Source organism: Lonchura striata, chromosome 4 (genome assembly GCF_046129695.1).
Source record: "Lonchura striata isolate bLonStr1 chromosome 4, bLonStr1.mat, whole genome shotgun sequence".
NCBI classification, from domain to species: Eukaryota; Metazoa; Chordata; class Aves; order Passeriformes; family Estrildidae; genus Lonchura; species Lonchura striata.
Genome location: NC_134606.1, coordinates 9,268,656 through 9,290,859, shown reverse-complemented (window position 1 = coordinate 9,290,859; position 22,204 = coordinate 9,268,656). Strand labels below are relative to the sequence as shown.

The 22,204-nt window shown below is 40.9% G+C and overlaps 1 protein-coding gene across 4 annotated transcripts in view; it reads right to left on the bottom strand.

Moving 5' to 3' along the window:
* The window catches only part of SH3BP2 (SH3 domain binding protein 2), a 36,408-nt gene extending 20,104 nt beyond the window's left edge, over positions 1 to 16,304 (bottom strand). The window contains exons 1-3 of one of the 4 annotated variants that reach the window (XM_021550699.2): positions 16,169 to 16,304; positions 13,650 to 13,718; positions 8,947 to 9,043 (exon numbers count right to left, since the gene is read on the bottom strand). The gene's annotated coding sequence lies outside the window, so the exon portion shown is untranslated. Of the gene's footprint in view, positions 1 to 8,946; positions 9,044 to 9,791; positions 9,828 to 13,649; positions 13,719 to 16,168 lie in introns of those variants that run through there. The other 3 variants (XM_021550697.2, XM_021550696.2, XM_021550698.2) reach the window with 3 other exon arrangements.
* Positions 16,305 to 22,204: the final 5,900 nt, after the last annotated feature.

The following is a 22,204-nucleotide window of genomic DNA, read 5'->3' as shown; positions in this document are numbered from 1 at the left end:
CTGATAATATATTTACTTATTTGTTACATATACTTAAAATAGGCAACTGAAGTCCTCATAATATAAATTCAATCAAAACCCAAAAAATACTTAAAGTCAGAAAGCTTCCAAGTTTCTACTTATACCCTAGTGGCTCTTAGGTTCTAAACATCTATAGACATATTGTTGGCTTGGAACTTCAAAAAATGCCGGCCAGTACTGGTCTGCAATAAATAAGCCATATCTCAGAGAATGAGCATTTCAATTTTAAAACAAAGTTGTAACTTTTCATGACTGTCTCATCAAGCAGTTTGGCACACATCCTAGAAGATGATGACATGATTTTGATTTTGGGATACAGTTAATGTCATATATTGCTCAAAGTACAGCTACAAAGTACTGGCAGTTCATGCATAGCTTCTAAAAAAGTAAATTAGATTGAGCAGCTGGAAGACAAGAACCATCTGTAAACTCTCAATATAAGAACTTAGATTCACTTATACCAGCCAGCCTTGAAAAATAATTCAAGACTTCATATTAATGTCTTGTAGGGCTCCTCACTCCCAAAAAAACAATGGGGGGCTGGATTGTGTCCAGAGAAGGGCAACGGGGCTGGGGAAGGGTCTGGGGCACCTGTGAGGAGCAGCTGGGGGTGTTTAGCCTGGAGAAAAGGAGGCTCAGGGAGACCTTCTCACTGCCTCCAGTTCCCTTTCAGGAGGTTGTAGCCAGGTGAGGATCAGTCTCTCAGGTACCAAGGAACAGGATGGGAGGAAACAGCGCCAGCTTGTGCCAGGGGAGATTTAGGTTGAATATTTGGAAATCAATTCTTCACAGAAAGGGTTGTCAAGCATTGGAATGGGCTGCCCAGAGAAGTGGTGGAGTCACCATCTCTGGAGGTGTTTAAAGAATGTGGATGTGGCACTTGGGGACATGGTTTAGTGGTGAGCAGGCGTTGGTGCTAGATTGAAATTCAAGACTCAGTGATCTCAGAGGTCTTCTCCACCCTAAATGGTTCTATGAATTAAGACCAGTACAGCTGTTTCAGCATAATTTTCAATGTGGGCAAAATTGTTATGTGTAGCTTTTCAAGTTTAACAGATTTCTACTAAATCAAAAGGCCCCTCAAAACCCCAGGGAGTTAACTGGGTCAAGTCTGTGCCAGTCAGATCACACCAGTAACATTTGGTATAAACAACACCTAAAGTAGAAGGCAAGTCCTGAAGATGAATCAAAAGGCAGCAAATTTTTTTTATATAAATTCAGATACATTACCAACACTCCATTTCCTTTTACTATTGAAAATAAATGAATCTTCTTTGTTCATTTTAACTGTTATTTATATACAAAGTCCTCATACAAAAGACTGTAAATGTCTATGGCTGTGATTAACTGCTCTCATCACTGCTTGTAGAACAATTTAAAATAGAACATAGGTTAAAAAATTATGTAACTAGCAGAAGTACAAATATGATTGCCAAGATCCTACTCCTGAAGACAGCTGCAAAGGGAGTTTCCCCAAATACACATAGATACTGAAAGTGGGAGTTTCCACAAAAGATTTATTTCCTTGGCAGAAATATTCAGTTCCAACAATTTTACTGCTAGGCTGGTTTGTGATTAACTGCACACAATTCTATCACTAAGGTACACAAAACTGATATATTAGGAAGCACTGTTGGACTCTAAAATAATTTCTGCTTTGATGTCAAAACAATGTTAAACATGTTAGCTGGTGGACCATTGAATTTTAGTAAAAGCAACATCTAACTAAAGGCTTTTAGAAAGGTACTGGAAGGAGTCAAATATTTATTAGCGATTTTAAAGCATATCTGACAGGTACATTTAACCAGCAGGTATCTTGCCATATGACATTAATTCTGTTGTTAGGAAAGACTTTTTCGCTCTTAGAATTTTACATATATTGATTTTAAGTACATCAAGTGTCCAAAAGGAAAAAAAAAGAGATTTAATTTTTTTATGATACTAAGTCATTCTGGCAAGACATACAACATCCATGGGTTCATTGTATACTGTACTTGTACAAGACTAATGTAACTGAGATCCAAGACTACTATAGCTAAAGAGAGTGTTTTTTCTAAAGGAATACGCAAATCAACAATAAAATTACTGAATATAAGCAATTTTAAAACATTCCTGCAGTTGGATATTAGAACAAACAAAACCACATAAAGCTTATAATGTCCTTTTGCACGCCTATCAACAAAAAATGCAGTGAGTCAATTCATAAACCCACTGACCCCAATAACAAGCTACTCATTGAATCAGAAACAAACGCAGTAAGCCCTGGTTTAGAGGAAGCATTTGGTCATGTCATTTTTGAGTCCTTCAAGCCTGTGTTTCCCTCTCCTGGTGGCTGCAGGAACCTTATGGTTAAGTAAATATACCTCTTCAAGCAAAAGGCTGTAGCCAGCACCAAAGAGGAAGCTCTACTTCTGCTAGACCCTGAAAAAACAAAACAAAACAAAGATTTTCTATTTTTGTTTCGCTTGTATAGAGACTTTAAGGACACAGTGTAACTGCAAAGACTCACTCTGTACTATACTGCAGTACAACACAGTAGGTGGTGCCAGGCTTTAAATAATAATGCAGTGAAGCATCTCAGAGCTTGTTGTTCTCAGACTTGGAAACTCTGACTATGAACCAGAATATCCAAATAAGCTAATAACCATGCAAGTGTGATTTATAGAATTAGAAGGCCCAACTGGGTTGTGTTACTAATGGACTGTCCCCACCTCCAGCAGCTTTGAAGCTCCCTGTGCTCAAAGCCTGGTCCAGGTAAGTAGGTGCACCAGAAACATGGATTCCTTGTTCCAGTTACTGTTCCTTTTTAAATCACCATATTAACTTCTCCAAAGGATGTGGTAAAGCATAAGTATTTTACCACTCCCACCACACAAAACACTGGATCAAAGGACTGAAACAGGTAAGGGCATGGTTGACAATAACCAGAATTTAAGGCTACTGTGTATTTCATCACTTTTGGTATATATTACCTTTGGGTTTAGGTGACTTTTTGCTTTGTTTTGGTTTTTTTTAGCAAGCACCACCAGAAAGAAGAAACTCTATAAGCTCATGCTTACTTTCTACAAAAGATGAATTAAATTATAAACACCACATAATGTGTAGTTAGGATTTCAAGTGAAGATTTTAAAATTAAAACAAATGTACACTGCAAAGCTGCTCCAGAAAGACAGCAGTAAAGAAACAGTTTTAATCTGGAGGACATGAGAGGGAACAGTCAATTCATATCACATAAAATAACCATAAAATGTATAATTTCATCCAATGGGCTTCTTTTACAAGATAATTTGGACAATGGCCTTTTCTATTATAATTTCTTTATGGAAACCACTACTTCCTTCAGGAGGATGACTAAAAAGAAAGAAATTCACTCCCCCTAAATCTTGTGTAAATGAACTCCAACAGCAAGGATTATCCTGACATTAACTCAAATCTCCAGAGCTGTAGAACTGCATTCAAAAGTGAGCTCACACAGGGCTATTTTCAAGCACAGAAGACAGTCATATGCAATGCTTCATAAGACATGAACAACAGTCATATTTCACACCACAAACCAGTTTGCCTAATCAAACATATTACTGCCATGGTGCCAGAAGTTTGCAGCAAGGCTTCCAAATAGGTACAAACCCCCGGCATAATATTATGAAAATAAACTCCTGACAGTAAGATAGAACAAAGGCAAGGATCCAAAATCCAAACTCTAAATTCTTACTTCCATCTAACCTTGATGTCATGTAGCTCTTCTCATATCAGCTCCTTTCCCGACCTGTCCTGTATGCCAAGACACAAGCCTTATAAAGGTGTTTATCAGAGTATAACTTCTTCATTCTGGAGAAAGGACCTCAGAACACTACATATAATGGGAAAAGATGCAATGGGACAGCACATGTGAATCACAACCTTTCCTAGATTGGTAATCATTAATATTTCAGAGAAGGAAAACTAAGGAAAAAAAAAAAACAAACCACTGTAACACATCTCACTTAGTGCAGAGTGAGATCAGATTCCAAGACATCAGTCTCTGGCACTTTAAAATTACTCCAATAAGCCCCTGAGGTGCAAATTCTTAGGCTAGAAGAATATTCTATACCTGTGCCAAGTTCTTACACTCATCTGCAAGCTCTCCTCGGATCTGACTCCATACAGCTATTCCTATTGTTCCATTAAGTGAGCTAAAAAAGGAATCTGTAAACAGGAACACTAATTTTAAAAGATACTCCCACTTCCTTCCCATCAAAACTTTTAAAATTATTACAGACAAAATTTTAATCTAGCAGGAACCTGGAATATTTTACACCCACTCTACAGTCTAATTAGAATATTCCCTCCACTTATTTAATTTTAAGATGCTTCTAGGCATCACACTAACCTATCCTACCATAGAGAACTTGCTTATTTTCAAATCCTTTCTCAAACACCTTATAGCACTGCCTATTGCTTCCACTCTCATGGTCAAGAGTGGTCCAAAGGTCATTTGTCTGACCCCTGGTCTCACTGACTTTTCACCACTGAAACAAACTTTTCTTTATTACAGATTGAAAAGAAACATGCACACACACACACATAGAGAAATACATATATCTACAGTTCTTAAAGAAATGGTGTATGCTATGAATGTCAGCAGTTCTATTCTTGGCAGGATGAGCTACAAAGAATACATTGCCTTTGTGCACATTCTTTTTATAATTCCTTTGAAAAGCTCTTTCAAAACAGTGCAGTGAGACTCTTTACAGAGGTGACCTGGTTATGACAGAAGGGCTCCTTTACAACCTCTAAAATCTTATATTTATGCACTGCCTGGAACTAACAGTCATTATGCCCAAGGAGTCTGCATAGCACTCTCATTTCCAGGTTTTGGTTCTACACAGAATTTATATGGAGCATATAACATTTCCAGCAAAAGCTTTTGCACGATTTACAGAATCTCTTCCTGCTATACACATCCTAGATATTTTTAAGGCATTCTAAATACAAACCACTTCTTGTACACAATGAAGAATTGAAGCTGGATTTCACTTGCACAAAGGAAGTTCAGAAATTTAGGTCAATGGGATTGGTCCCATTTCAACATAAGTAATCAAACCTGACATCTTTGTATAGTAAACATTTCATCTAGACCCAAGCCAAACAACATCACAGATGCATTGATTCAGCTGTGGGTGTTACTGTTACCACAAAATAAAAGATCTACAAAAGCTGAACTTTACAGGAGGAAAATACTCTTTCTACACATTTAAAAAATATTTAATGCTATTTGTGGTATTTTGTTTAGTATATAAAATCATACAGACTGATCCACTTTAAATCCTCTAAAGAATTGCACATAATAACTCTATCAAAGTGTAGCTGCACTTTGTTAATTGTTTATCTCTACAGCCATAAAATAACTCTCAGCTTTGGAGGTGTACCAAAAAGCATTAAAAGAGCATTACACTCTGTCCAAAAAGCCCCCTCTTCTTCCAGAAATTATGTGGCAATCTTTCATGCATTCAAGTCACTTATTTTTACATAGTAAGACACTGTATCAATGAAATACGTTTCCAAGATACAGCAGAGCTAATTTCCAATTCCTGTCAGCTACATCTCCAACAGATCAAAACCTAACAAGCCCAACACTTCAAACTACAGTTATCCCATTACATACTTGAAAAAAAATTGTCTACAGACTTCTATGAAAAATTTCTAAATTTGGCATCATCACAGATTAGCAAAGATTGATATAATCACAAAATCACTGTAGGTCAGAGCCATTGCTCCAGTACCACTTTCTCTCCTGTGCAGTCTACCCGAGAACCAGCAGCTGGCACAGTACAATCAAGTGCAAATACTGCACTAGTTATAGTTTAACTGGATGTGGAAAAATAATCCTTTAGTCAGCAAGGACAAGAGAATTGTTGAGGAGGAGTTCTTACCTGTCGTATACCTTGGAATTTTAAAACTCCTTTTTTTTGCTCCTTTGGAATGCTGTATTGGTTTTCTTTATTATTTTTCATTCCACTTGGCTGGACAGCAAATTGCTCAGTTAGAAATCACAAGGAATCTATTCCCCAAAACTTGCCATTCATTTGACATTTTGGCTGCCCTACAGAACACTACCATCAGCCCTTTTCATTCCAATAGAAGCACCCTCTTTTCTAGAGGGAGCTGAAATGTGCAATTTTGTTGAAATGTGCAACATAAACCCACTAGACCGTAGGTCACTAGGGTTAAACAGTGAATAGTGATACAGTTTCTCTTCTTAAAACAGGATTATTATGAACACATCAGGTTTATACCAGCTTTTTATGTGGACTAACAGCTGAGTATCAGGCCAAGTTCATATGTGGTCTTTGCCTTCAAGTTGCTCAAAACTCTAAAATTTCAACAATAAGAAACTAAGGGAAAGGAACTCTGCCCAATGCCATAGTAGCTGTAGAGCTACTAAGGACTGTGGGGGGAGACAGCTTTCTCATTTCTGTAAGAATGACACTTCAAAGTCCTGATTCATGTGTCAGGTGTGTTTCTTCCACATACCTTCTCAATTAGCATAGATTAGCAAGCACATTTAGACCAAAATTCTGGTAAGGCCATGCACTTTATCTCCCAAGGGCTACAAAAATTAAAGAGCATGAATAATATGTGGCAGGCAAATTACTCAGTATGTTGACTAGGAAGACAGAAATGGTGCAGGCACAGAAACAAGGATTAATTAGCTGCATCTAGTTAATATGTTTCCTGCTATCTAAAATGGAAGAGAACACTCCAGGAAAGAAGGGAAATGTGTAAATTTGCCAAACTAAGAGCTTCAATCCAAAAGACTTCTGTTTGCTAGATTTCACAGCAAAGACACTGCTGCAAATCCTTTCTGCTTGTCCTCTCAATAAGCAAAGTTTGTCAATCAAGTTATTGACACATCCCTTGGAACAAGACCTCTAACTCAGGAGACCCAGCTCCCAGTTCAGCTGCCCAGCAGAGAGCTTCCTACAACCAAGTAATTTTTAAATACCATGACACTGTTGTAGCCCATTAGAACAGCAATTAGTACATCTTTAGTAATTAACAGATTTGTCACTAAGCCCTTGCCACCTGCCAACCCAACTCTGCTGGGGAGCCAAATCCATGAGTGCAAGTGCACAGGTGGCATCAGCAGCACTGTGACACCTTTCTCTCCCACTAGCACATCTTTCTACTCCTGGCAGTCCTCTCATTCCTCTAGGACCAGTGAACAAAGCAGAGAAGCCACCAGCCAGCAGGGAGGAGAACAAACACAACTGCTGTCCACTGAAGGAATGGGGATGCTGTGCAGCCATGGAGAAACAGCCTGGCAGCAGAGGCACAGCAGGCACTGTGCCAACGTGACAGACAGCTTCCAGACTTAATCACTTTGGTATCACCTAGTACTGTATGCTTCTGCAAACATGATATTCCATCTTATCAGTGTTGTTTCCATCATTGTGAGAAAGCTTAGCTGCACCTCAAAGCAAAAGATATGAGATTGAACACATCCACACATCCCTCTGACAATGCCTCAACTGGCCTCGTCAGGCACTTGGCTCAGTGGCATTCTGAACTACTACAACCTTCTGCACAACAGCTGTGCCATTTGCCAAGGGACAGAAATAAGGGCTTTTCCCTTTTTTTTTTTTTTGGAGCAGGGAGAAGAAGGCAGGAGACAGATGACTCACTAAGGCTTTGAGTACTGAAGGAAAAAAAATTTCACTGTGAGTTCTTCCCATAACAGCGTCCCACAAATACAGTAATTTCCTCTATGTGGCTAGAGAATCGTTTGGCTATCCAACTCTGTTCTCCTCTTCATGTTCTTAAACATGAAGAGTACATTTAAAATATTCCTCTTTCTTTCCAAATTTCCCATCCTTCCCCACTGCACAGCCACACAACAAGTATTTATCTAGCATAATCTCAGCAGTCTGCCATGCTTAATTTACTCCTGAGTAAGAATACCCACACAAGCTGATGGATGGTGGGAGTGGAATACATTTGTGCCAGACTATGCATCATCTTATTATTTGTTTGGGCTCTCCTAAACCCAGGATGACAACCCTGTTCCCTATAACCTCATTATTTTTTTTCAAGATCATTTTCTTCTTCCAGCTTTTTAGGAGGAAGAAAACTACTAAGCTTATAGCAAGACTTGTGTGCCCCTCCTGCAATGGGTGTTTTTTCTTCTCAGAAAAGCCTTTCTAGTTAACATTCTGATGAGTCCTAATGCAAGGCTCCAGTTACATACTGAAGGTAAGGATTCTTTCCTAGACACCAAGCAGAGATTGCAGAGGACTGATTGTCCTCTGCTCCTGTATGTTGGTACACCCACTTTGACAGCAGAAATTGTATTTCCCCACAGAACATATACAAAAGTCTGTATAAACAAATCCCACTTCACTCACTTAAAATGCACAGTGCTTTGGAAACATGCCTACCTGGCACCACAGTGGAGTCTGATTAGCTGACTGAAAAATTACAGTGGAAAGCTTGAATGTTTAAACCTGACTGATTAAAGGCAGTTAACAGCTGCAGATGTTCAGCAGCTGTGCAAGTCAGGTCACTTTTTCACCCATAGTTCAAAGTACCTTATTTTGATTAGTCAAGTTTACAGATCAGTTTTGAATTAGCTAGTTATAAGTTTTTCATCTGCCAGTAGGACCTGTAGGCTCATAGTCCATGTTTCTTTGTGCTAAATTTCTCTTTACATCATTGACAGAAAAAAAAAAAAGCTAATCCTTCCAGGAATAGGTACAAAACAGAACAGAAAGAAAGATGGGAGCTCTTACTCGAGTTGAGGTGTCTAAGGTGTAGTTTTATCACTATAAGGAATACCAGAAGCTGACTTCAGTACACGTTTGGTGAAAACAGTGTGACTACAGGTCTGTGTAAAAGGTTTAGGAGACATTACACTTCAAGTAATGCAAACCCAGAGTTCAGCCATACCACAGTACTCTGAGATAAGAGATGCTCCACTTGAGGAAATACCTGTCCTGCAGTCCTCACGCATTGAACTGAAGTTTCTTCAGAGCTCCAGCTTGGTCTAGGAGTAAAAAACAATTATGTGATATGTTGTAATAGAATAACTGTTATGCAACATCAAGGTAATGATTTACTCTTTTTAGTAGTGTTGTCACAAGATTAGAGACTAATAATTTAAGCCTGTGCTGCTTGGTTACAGGAACTAGCTCTGAAGGGTAAATATGGTCTGGTTTGAACACCAACCTCAGCACTTGGTTGCACGCAATTTCTGATGAAGTTAAGGGGAACTAGGTAGAGTTTGAGGTGGAATTTAAACCAAAGATTTTAATTTTATAGTAGAGTTTTAACAAGTTTTTACAAATACACCAATAGAGAGATTGTCAGTCACCCAAGCTGAGGTTAGAAGTAAGGTAAGTCTTGTAGAATCACGTAAGAGCTAATAAAATATGAGATGAAGGACCATTTCAAAGAGATTTTGACTTGCAATAAGATTAACATGAAGATATTGAAAGAAACCACAAATAAAAATATAACTGCTAATTCTGTGAGTATTTTTAAAAATCTATATTTGTAAAAACAACTGTTTCCAGAATCATGATTAATGTCTGCCGCTACAGTAGCTTAATTTAAAATTAGAACAAGGAAACAAAGCTTCCTACAAAACCACTATTTTTCTGTCTTACAAGACATTTCACAGACAAGACCCAGGTATACACAATACTCTACATCCACCTCTCTTCTTCCTTTTTCATTACTAAGCCATTATTACATGAAAAATGAAAATTAGTAAAACATGTTTTTACACTTACTAAAATCTGTTTTGGGATCTGAGATGCTGTCCTGAAGTGCTGCATTAGTAAAGAAAAAGTCATCTCACTGACTGATTTCAGCAGAGTAAAGGTCTGCTGGAGAGTAGGAAGCTTATTTGTCTGGAGAAGAACTGAACATGGAAATGGGAACTGACATGTTAAGTAAGATTTCCCTTCTCCAAGGGTTCCTGTTTTTCACTTTGCATATTTTTAAATTAAAAACTCAATGATAATAAAAGATGAAGCTGTCATTTCAGTTGAAGAGCATTTAGAATTAAGTTTTGTTTTTGTTTAACAATTAATTATTAAATTGCACAACACAGGTTCATGGTTTACCTAAATAGGAATGCTGCCAGCTAAACTAAACCTGACCTTATATCCATCTGTTACAGCAGAATTACACCAAAAGATGTAGTTCAGCTGGCTAACCTGAACAGTGAGAAAGTATATTTACACTGAGTTACAATGCAGTTCAGTGCACTGAAGTCTAATCTAAATTCACATTTTTGTCCTTTAAGAGAGAGAACCCATTCAAGCAGACTCTATTTCCACCACCCAGTACGTTTTTGTTTCATTTTCTTGACCATACAAGTACAAAGCTTAGGGATATTAAATTCTCCTACTTCCTTCTACAATTTGCTCTCCTCTTATTTACTTGGCTACACTTCAAAATGAGAAATCTTTTGCCTTTAGTCATGTCTGTTATGCACAAATCACCTTTCATGATGAGTCTTGCAGCACACTTCCCATCCTCTCTTTTGTCAACACTTGGACAAAGAAAGATCTCTGAGCTAACAACAGTTCCAGACATGCACATGGGTGCCACTGCCTCCCAGTCCTTTCTTTCCAAGCACTGCCAGAAGCAAGAATGAGGAATATCATTCCAACTCCAAATACAGGTTGCTTTCCTACAGCAAGTTGGGACTAATCCCTTCACTGGAACTTGGTAACCTGTCTTAAACCAGGTGCTGAGAAATGACGACTCAGTTAAGACAGGAGATGAATCCGAACATAGAATACTAACAGCCAACTCTCAGAACAGCATATTTAGGTAAATTTTTGGTGTACACATTACTGTTTCTCCTCTGCTTCTTTTTAAGGCCCTAGCTACTATGGTGAGGGATTTTAGTTTCTGTTTTTTTTTAAAGTGCATGCTACCCTTCCCATTAGAGGAAAGGCTTAAATATACAGTACAGGCACATGGGAGGAAAAAGAATAATAAATGCTTGCTTAAAATACAGACATTGTCTTCTTCCTAGGAACTAATTCAAGACCTTTGCATATTTGTACAGTGCTTCTGCTAGCATCAACAGAAATTCTAACATTTCAGGGGTTTTGTACTCCCCAAAAGTAGTTAAATAGTACTCAGCATAGCTACCAGATTTTTTTAAAAAATGAAGACTGATATTTCACTCGGTTTTTGCTCTCATATGAGCTCCAATAGAAATTCCATTTTCTTATTTAGAGGAAAACATCTGGCTTGAAGGATTTCTTATTTGAAGAGTCCTTACTAGTGAGTTCATGATTAAAGGCATAAATCTGCACTCATTTATTTAGCAAAGCTGAAGGGATAATAAGAGTCTTGGTTAAACATGTTCAATAATTTTCCTATTTGGGGATTGCAATATAGTCTCTGCACTGAAACAATCAAGAATATCAAAGAAGAGTTTTACATGAGTCCTTTGTGCATGCACAAGATATTGTACAAATTAACAAAGTTTAGTTGCAATGTCCACTACATCAAGCAACAAAAGCCATAATCTGTTTACATGGAGCACTCTCGTTTTCATGAAGTGATCTTGAATGTATGTGTAGGTGTTAATTTTTCTAAATGCTTAATAAGAGAGTGAAAGTCTCTGTAGGCACCTAAATCCACTTTGAGTAATGAGGAACAATCAGGAATTAACAAAGTCCTTAAGTGCTTACACACCACCACATATAGTAGCACTACCTACATAAATCAGTCAGTCAAAATATAAAGAACCCCAAATTCCTGTATTCCTGCTCTAAGATACCCAAGAAACCCATGGTTGGTTTACCATGACCAACAAATGTTGTGTTTTTCTAAGTTACAGCAGAATGGTAGAGCAAAGGTTAACTAAGAGCAAAGTGTTTATCTTTTTTAAATGTAAGGATATAAAGCCAGTTTGAATTGGGAAGTTTCTTCTTTGCCAAATTAACACTAGAAGAGCTGGGTTGGAATTAGAGACATATGCATTTTCTAGAAGAGAGAGCAGACCTAATGATTCAAATGTACCTACTGTTCCATTAGGATGGAAGTGATTCTGATAATACATGATTAATGATGTACAGTTTGTCAGTTGATGTTATAGCTTGGCATAAAGAAAATAAAAATCCAGAAAGCTTTAACCATAACCAGCAGAACAGTGAGAATTTTCAGACATTAAGAGGATGAAAACAAGCACTCCCTGGACTACTTGAAGTTTTTTACCTGTGGCTTTTCCAGAAAGTAAAGATTGTAAGGAAGCAAAGGTGTACTTTCCCTACCTCAGGGCAACTGCAGACATGAAAATTAACCCAGCAACAAAATCCAGCAAGCAGCTATTCCTAAATTTAGCCACACTAATTTATTTCACATCATCTATCTAGCTCAGTTCTTTACAGCTGTTTTAGGAGACAGATCCAAAATGTTCACTTTCCATGAAGTTAAGATTTGTCAGAAGTACTTTAGAAAGAGTGTAATGTGTACTAGCTACGCATTAGGTGTTCCTGAATTAGCCTGGTTAAACCAGCCCATGACTACAGCAAAAAGCCACAAGAGGAATCCTCTCAATAGGCACGCAAGCTGTTCCCTTCTCTGCTCCTAAAATCACAGTCTGCAGGAGCTGAAGCTATAAGTATTGCCAAAGATTGATTTCTGGGTGATTGTAATTCTTTCTTGTGCTGTACATCATCCTGAAGTACCTTTCTGCCAAAGATATTCAGATATGCATAACTACTGCAATAAAGCCACCTTGGAAGAGATAAGAACTCGGTCATTATAGGAAATGAGCTGGCACACAAACAAAATAAATAGATTATTTCAGTTATGCTGGTATGCTGCAATAGGGGGAGAACAACATTTAGGTTTGTTTCCATAGGAATTCATGTCCCTGCATTCTCCCATAACTATTGCCTTGCTCTAAATTAATCCCTTATCTTGAGAAAAATTGTTTTCAAAGTCCTGCATGTGTGAGATTAAATGTAAACTCATCAATTCCCTTTCTTTGTAAGCAAAAATTAAGAAATTCAACATAGAAGCGTATGGACAGGAGACAAGATTGAAAAAAACTTCAAACAGATCTTGGAGAAATACTGCAGGCACTATATTGCTTTTAAAAAGCACAGTGCAGAGAAATTCTGATATGTCCTCCAGGCTAGTCATCTGAAGCAAGCAAACCAGAGATACATATGCTTTTAATATAAACCATGATAAATAATTCCTAAAGTTAACAACCATACCCAGTGCAGTTATGCTGATCAAAACTTCAGGGTCTTCAATTCTCCCCTCAACATACCACAAAAGGCATAACTCATATAGTCATTCCAGCATAAAGCAAGCAGTATTGATAGGAGGAGAGGGGTGTTGATTAACAAGACTTAGCAATGGCTCATAAATTTTGGAGGAACAGACGTGACATATGTACATGTGATAACTGTAAGAAATACACATTTCCTTTAGTACTATATTTACAGAAATGAGTCAGCCTCAGATTACCTTTGAGGCTGCCTTAAATTCCCCTGATTTCTATACTCTCAAACTCCCTTCCCAACACTGTTCCACAACAGTACAGTACACTGCTCCAAGGCAATCATGAAAACATGTTATGAGGAAATGCCTTCATGGAGTAAATTTACCTTAGAGAAAACGCCAGAAGAATGCTTAGCTACACAGAGGTTCTTCACTCCCTTCCATAAAAAAAATCCCTATTAGAAGACAAAACACATTATGGAAGAATCATTATATCAACTAATATTTTTAAATCTAAACAAAACCAATTTATCCTGGCTGCTGCCTAGAAGCTGTCAGGAGTCCTCACCATTCCTTACAGAGCTATTAATTAATGCTACGGCAAGTCTGAGCTTCTCTGAACATTCCTGCAAGGTCCAGTAGAAGTATAAACAAGTCAAGATCCTGATCCTTCAGTAACACAAACTAAAAGTTGACAAATAGTAGAGTTACTTACATCTGCAAGTACTTTTAAGATCAGGGCTTAAGCCAGAAACAATTAATGGACACAATGCTGCACATTCCAAACAACTCATGAAGCTGTTGGATAGTCTGACAAAAGTATAAGGTACCCATTGTCTAACATCCCATGCCAAACAGGCTGGAAGATGCACCACACAAAGTCAGTGCTGTCAGGTTAAACACACACCTCTCTATTCCTGCAGTCCTGTAATGCAGAGCAATAAATGCACCAACGACCCACAGGCTGTGGGGCAAAGAGTAACACTGCAGCCACCAGGTTTGAGTGTCAGAGGCATTTTTCCTACAGGTAAAATGACAAATATGTATGTGCCTTTTGGTCACCCATGCTTGTGTTTCGGTGTCGTAAAGCAGAAGTTAATGCTTCTTAAGGCATTTCCATTTCTACTTAGCACTCATTACCAAAGTGTCTGCCATGTCTGATTTTCTATCAAAGGAGACTGCTTCACATCTATTTAAAAAATTGCACAAGACTGTTCATGCCCCCTATCTTGTATTTTTTGTAGGCATGCTAAATTTCTTAGCAATAATATTAACTTGGAAATCTGGCTTTCAAAGTACGAGGGGATCATCTGCCTGCAAGAGTTTACAGATTCAGCTGGTCAGATTGGCCTCAAACACAGCAATTCTCACTCAGCCCTGCCTGAGGTTTCTGCAGGAACTTACCTTGGTGTGCTCCTTTTTACTGCTTTGATAACTACAAACTCTTTAACCCTTTCCAGAACTGTCATGTCTACATCTCCCTCCTTTATACCTTTTTTCTAAAAAGCTCTTTATTTTCTGGACCTTTTAGCATGAAGCTGTCATACTTTGTGGAAAAGTTTATGGAAAGCTGGGAGATTTTAAAACAACAAAATTACAAACAGGAAGCAGTATTTAACCTACCACTAAGCTGACCCATTACTGACTCCTCAGTAATGGAATATTGGCAAGGGGTATTAGTTAATCAGCTCTCCTGCAACAGCAAGATGGCTGTAAAATACTGCAACAGGAAGGGAAAGAAATATGTTATGCCTAGAAGAAAAATAGCAAGTTGATTCTGCTTTTGTCTAAAGCATGAAAGAGGTGCATGAAGGAAATAAACAACAGAGGCTTCAGCCCTATATTTCCTGTATGAATTCAAGCAAAAATAACCAGAAGAGGTGTATAATTATTCAGATCTAAATTTAATTCATAAACTGTGATGTGCTAACCCTTAGAGTAGAGAAAAAGTGGAAAATTGCTTCTTGTAGTAAGAAACATACCAGCTTAATGCAACTTAATTTCCAAGAGGAAACTTCAATGAGCAGCCAGACCAAGCACTCAGGAACTACTGCACTTGTAATGATGAATTTAGACACAGCACGAGGCTGGTTCAGTCCCACTACTGACCTGTATTTTGTCAGCATAAAGACTCCAGAAACTGGTCTTAGCAGACAGGCCTTCCCTGTAGGAGGGGAAACAATTATCCACTATCTCAATTTACTTGGGATAGCAGCATTCAGTCTGTATTGGGGATAAAAGCTGACAATTAAATAAGCACATGCCAGCTGTCCTCTCTGCTGCTCCCAGAGGCAGAGCACTTACATCTGCAGATGGACACGAACTTCATACCTAGACTTAAGTGACAGATGCAACCCAAGTAAAGAGGGGGCATCCAAGATTAAAGCAGACAGTATCACTGAAGAAAATGCTGCATAATGCATTTGTACCCTATGTTTCACTCCTATGTTTCAACTCTAAAAAGTCGTGCCTCATCTTTTAACCTATATATATTACCACTGGAAACATCCTAGAAAATTAATCCTGATGCTCCAAACTCAACACCAAAGCCACAGCTCAACACAAGTGGGCAATACAGCTCTTTGATTCTTCCCTCTCCAAAGGAAAGCAGCTACACCCTTTTTCTGCCCCCAGAGGAGCCTTTCCCTTCCCCACGGGCGGACCCACAGCGGTGACTTTACTCCATCCCACCTCCCACCTGCAGGTGAGCAAAGCGGCACCGAAGTGAAGGCGTCAGCCCACGGAGCGGAACACACGAGGCGTCCTCCCGCCGTTCCCGCAGAGCCGCGGGAGCCGCGGCTCCCCCAGGAGCGCCGGGGGCCGCCGGCTTTCCCCGCGGCTTTCCCCGCCGGCACTGGGGCTCTGCGACGGCCGGCCCGGCGCTCCCGAGGCTCCCGTGACTCACCTGAGGAGTTTCCCGGCGCCCTCCAGCAGCTCCAGCTCAGGGAAGAGGGCCGGGAGCGGCGGGCGCGGGGGGAGCCGCTCCCGCCGGGACAGGGGCTCGGCTCGGCTCCGCCGCAGCCCGGCTCGGCTCCGCGGGCAGCCGCCGCCGGGACAGGGGCTCGGCTCGGCTCCGCCGCAGCCCGGCTCGGCTCCGCGGGCAGCCGCCGCCGGCCGCGGGTCCCCGCGCGGTCAGCGCCCTGCGCCCGCCCCTTCCTTCACCTGCGGGGCCGGCCCGGCTCCGCTCCGCCTCCCGCGCCCGCCCCGCCGGCGCCGCCGGGGAGCCGCGGGCGGGAGCCGCGGGCGGGAGCCGCCCCTCACGGGGCTGCCGGAAGGGCGGCCGGGCTCTGCGGGGCCCGGCCCCGGCCCGGACACCGCTCGGCTCGGCCAGGCGGCGGGCGCTGAGCGGCCGCTGCTGGGTCTGCCCGCACCTGGCGCAGCATCACTGGATCCAGGTCGTCCAGTCAAACCTATGGCCGAGAGCCGCCGTGTCAGCCAGACCCTGGCACGGAGTGCCGCTAGCCTTCCCCTACACACCTCAGGAGCGTGACTCCACCACCTCCAGAAGCTGCAGCCCCAGAGGACGTCACCTGGGCAGCGGCTTTGTTCTGACTGGCAGCAGGGTCTGACACAGGTGCCTGCATGGAAGTCACCAGGGGCGGGGAGAAAGGAGGTTGTAGCATAGCTACAAACGGTGACATTCCTTTGCGAGTGTCCTGTGTCCATCGGGAACCCCATGCAGGCAGCGTCCCGTGTGTCCTGTATCCATAGGGAGCCCCATGCAGGCAGTGTCCTGTGTGTCCTGTATCCATAGGGAGCCCCATGCAGGCAGCGTCCCGTGTGTCCTGTATCCATAGGGAGCCCCATGCAGGCAGTGTCCCGTGTGTCCTGTATCCATAAGGAACCCATGCAGGCAGTGTCCCGTGTGTCCTGTATCCATAGGGAACCCCATGCAGGCAGTGTCCCGTGTGTCCTGTATCCATAAGGAACCCATGCAGGCAGTGTCCCGTGTGTCCTGTGTCCATAGGGAGCCCCATGCAGGCAGTGTCCCGTGTGTCCTGTATCCATAGGGAACCCCATGCAGGCAGTGTCCCGTGTGTCCTGTATCCATAAGGAACCCATGCAGGCAGTGTCCCGTGTGTCCTGTATCCATAGGGAACCCCATGCAGGCAGTGTCCCGTGTGTCCTGTATCCATCGGGAACCCCATGCAGGCAGTGTCCCGTGTGTCCTGTATCCATAGGGAGCCCCATGCAGGCAGTGTCCTGTGTGTCCTGTGTCCATCGGGAACCCCATGCAGGCAGCGTCCCGTGTGTCCTGTATCCATAAGGAACCCATGCAGGCAGTGTCCCGTGTGTCCTGTGTCCATAGGGAGCCCCATGCAGGCACTGCCCCAGGTGTCCTGTATCCATAGGGAACCCCATGCAGGCACTGCCCCAGGTGTCCTGTATCCATAGGGAACCCCATGCAGGCACTGCCCCAGGTGTCCTGTATCCATAGGGAACCCCATGCAGGCAGTGTCCCGTATGTCCTGTATCCATAAGGAGCCCCATGCAGGCAGCGTCCCGTGTGTCCTGTATCCATAGGGAGCCCCATGCAGGCAGTGTCCTGTGTGTCCTGTATCCATAAGGAACCCATGCATGCAGTGTCCCGTGTATCCTGTATCCATAGGGAGCCCCATACTTCTATTTCACTCAAGATTTTAATTTTTATTGGGCTTTTGTTTGTTTTTCCATTTGCCTTTTATTACTTTCCAGAGGTTTGAGAGCGGTACAGAAGGTGTTGTGAAAAAAGAAGGGTTTGGGGATTGGTTTTTTAATTTTTATGTGGTTTTTAGTCACAAAATTTAAAACCATTTAGTATCAGGGGAAGTTTATGTTAAATATTAGATAAAGGTTCTTCTTGTGTGGTTGGGCAGTGGAACAGGTTCACCAGAGAAGTGGTCACAGACCCAAGCCTGACAGAGTTTAAGAAGCATTTGAGCAATGCTCTTGGACCCATGGTGTGACCTGTGGGGATGGTCCTGTGCAGGGCCAGGAGCTGGACTCGATAATTCTTGTGGGTCCCTTCCAACTCAGCTTATTCTGTGGCATGAGCAGAGGTGTGAAAAATAAAATTACATTTAAAGTATGCAGAAGCAAAATAAGACAAAATATGAAAAACCTATTTTAAAACGTTCAGCAATTTAAATGTGATTTTTGTCTTGTAAAAATTATTACTATTTTGTAAAAATTATTACTATTAAATAATTACTATTCTGAGAGGTACAAAGTGATCAGTTTTAATTCCATTTACTTTTGTAGCAAGAATGTAACTGAAAAGAGAGCACTGAATAAAGCAGTATTACTTAAAACATTGATCTGTGTATTATACTGAGGCTTGTTTGAATAAAAAGCAGCAGATTTCTTTAGTGATTACACAGCTTATACTTCAACTAGTTTTAAAGATTTTGACCTTTATGGTGGTACCAGAGTAGTTTCTGTGGTCAGAAAACAAGGTGGTGGTGCAATATTTCCTGTCGATGCTATTTATTATTATTTCTCTTTGTAATTCACAGAACTTTGTAGTATGAAGTAGCAAAGAGAATCCCTTTTCTGAATACAATAGAGAGGGGTCTTGTACTGTGAAATTAAAATTCCCATGTTTAAAGTACAACAGAGACTGATTAATGCTGGAAATGGGGTTTGGTGATGACCTTTGATTGATTTGTAACTTAAACACGGTGCTGCTAACACCTGCTATTGGATGTGAAGGAGCCTCTATGTAAACAGAAAGATCATTTCTGAGTATGAAGAAGGCATTGCACTGGCAGAGCCTATGGAAAATGAAGTTTCTTAAGCTTTCTCACAGTTTCAGCCAACAGCAGCCTCAGGTTTCTCTTCCACAAAGACTAAGAGCTGTGCACAGCCGTGGGCAGGCTGGGTAACACAGGTCCCATAGGAACACCACAACCAGGAAAGCTGTTTGAATGTAGTTCTTCCACTGAATTTGGTGTGAGTGTGTGAGAACTCTGTCAGAACATCCTGACTGTTGGTGGAAATTATAGCATTTATTTTCCTGCCTGACTAAGCGCAGAACTTTCTGTCTCCAGAGAAGGCAGATTAGTGCATTAAGCTGAAGCAGGTGTGGGGAACCTTCAGTTTGTTGGCTGAATATGCCCTGTGATTTCATTTTATAGGGTACAGCCCGTGATTCAAATGACTCTGTGTGTTATTACTGGATAGCAGAGCGTGTTAGAGTGGGCTGCCAAACGTGTTGGAAAGGCACACTTGGTCCTCCTCAAGGAAAATATTCCCCACCCGCAAACCAAAGCCTAACCCTGATACAAACTGTGTTACAGGGGAACAGGCCTTTCTCCAGCTCTCTTCTGAGTTGAATTTTGCTTCTAAAAAAGTTAAGTTTTCTGTGTGACCTAATTTGCATGCAGTAATCCAGCTGGGAGGACTTGGAGGCTTGCTCCTTCCTCCTGGAAAAGCTGTGCCCAGCACTTTTTAGGATCATATTTGTGTAGCATCAGAAGATCATGGTTATTTTATGAGTTTGCTCTTTCTCAATTGTCTCAGACTAATAAACTCATTACTTGAATATGAAGTTTTTATCAGTTCACACAATACATACTCTTGAAATTATGGAACCATAGAATATCCTGAGTTGGAAGGGACCCAGACAAGAATCATGGAGTCCAGCTCCTTGGTCTGCACAGGAATACCCCAAAAATCACATCATGTATTTGAGAGCATTGTTTGAAAGCTTCTTAAACTCTGGCAGGTTTGGTGGCATTGAAGCCATCCAATTATTTTGAATTACAATAATCATTTAATTGTGAGGAAACATTCCAACCTAATTTTATCAGTCAATATAATCTATAATGCTCTTATCGAAGAGAATTGTCAGGTTAGCCTGACATGGTCTACTACGGGGAAAAAATCTGGGTTATCTCATTTATCTCTATATGTTCATAGTCTTTTTTTCTTCAAATTTGAATATGGCAAATCAGATTGAAGGGACTGTAGTTCTGATTCTGCTTTCACCTCTGTTCTTCCAGAATACAGAATTTGCATAACCCTCATTATGAAAAATAGGATGTAATTTTTAGCTACTAGACTCCAAATCTAACAGACTTATGAAAATACTTATTTGTGAGTTCATTACCCAGCTCACCTAGAATTCTGAGAAAGACACTGTCCCTCAGTGCCTTGTGGCTCTGCTTCCTCCTTCCTGGTTCTCTTTTTTTTTTTTTTTTAACAGGCTTGCAAAGCCTTTGTTTATTTGTTATAATTGCCTCCCCATGTCTAATTTAGCTGACACTTGGCAAGTCTCACTTCCTGGCCTTGGGACACAGTTTGCCTGTGGCCATCAGTCTTTTTGTTTCTTGCACAATCTCTGCTTATACCTGATTTCCCCCTTGTGATGGCTCACTGCACACTTTGAGCTCCAGCTGCTCCATGAAAGTTTCTTTCCTTGCTTTTTTTTCAGTCATGTGGCACAAGGAGTCACAAGGAGCCCAGTGTAAGCTGTCTGCACCAAATCAGCACCATCCAAAGTGCAAACCTGGGGTGGGAATAAGAATAGGGTGCTTGGAGATTTTTGTTTTGGTTATTTGTATTCTTTGTATTCTGCAAATTACCCTACCAAAAAAAAAAAAAAAAAAAAAAAAAAAAAAGGCACAAAAACAGGCTCAGTCTCAAGGAATGAAAGTATTTGCGTCAAATTTCAGATACTTGTACTGTGCTTGAAAAGCATCAGAGAATGATATAACTACAGAAATACAGAAATGACAGATTAAAAACTGGAGTCCTGACTGTGGGATTCTGGACTGGGTTACCTGTTTAGAGATACAGCACACCTAAGCCTTTAAATATGCTCAGGCTTTCTCATTCTGTTGTTTACCCCAGGATTGTGCTCATTTTGGATGAGTGCTTGCTGCTCTTTCTTTTAGCTGCTTCCCCATGGGAATGCAGACAAGTCTGGCTCCAGAGACACGATCAAGGGGCCCTAATGGGGCCTCTCAGAGCAGAGCAGCACACATCAATAATGGCATGATTCTTCCTTGCTCCAAGAGGTAAAGGATTCTGATCTTCTCCTCTACAGGCATACATTAAAATGACAATATATTTAGGTACAAAGAGGGTGCTTTTCTTTGTTTGTTCACTAAAATTGCCAGAGAAACTTGAAAAGCATTTAAATTCCAAAGATAAAGAGATGTGAAAAAGAGCAAATGTTTTCATTAGCAATACTCTGTTGTGTTTATAGGACTTTTACCAAAACTTTGGTAGAAATACAACTTCCTTCTTGGCTTTTTTTGTTGTTGTTTTTTTAATGCTGACAAATACTGCAATTAATTTGTTACATAACCAAGTCCAGGGCCCAACTGTATCCCTGCAGAGACAGAACAATCCATTATGGATGGAGGAAGCATGCCAGAAAAAGCAAGGCTTCGTGAAGGCATTTTGCCTATTTCTGTCACACTTTCTGGCTGAAGCCTTAAGGAAATAAACTCACTAATACTTCTCCAATGTATTTAGCTGACAGCTTGTACATCCCTCCTTGTCTTCAATATTCCAGAGTTGCTGATGTGCAGGACAAGGGTAAAGTGACCTGTCTGTGGTCATTATTGTCACTGGCATCACAGATTATTCCATTTCTTTTTTGCTGTGCTGCATTTACAAGCAGATTGTATCACTCCTCTCTACAGCAAACAACACTCTCTCCTGCCTGGCTCTCAGTGTGCTTGTGTGGAAGCAGCTATAATTTGGGTTTGGCATCTACACTACTGAGATCTGTAATGGGAAACTCAGGGATGTCCCTTTGACTAATGTGTTTTCCAGTTCCATGAAATATCTAGAAAGAATATGAACAGTATTTGAGAAACAGGGTTTCATAAAAATTCCAAGAAAGTAATCTGTCACCTACCTTGTTTTCAGAGGAAATAACCACATTGTGGATATCTGGGATTTTCAATCCTTATGATTATACTTATTAAATGAGAAGAAGGCCATTATT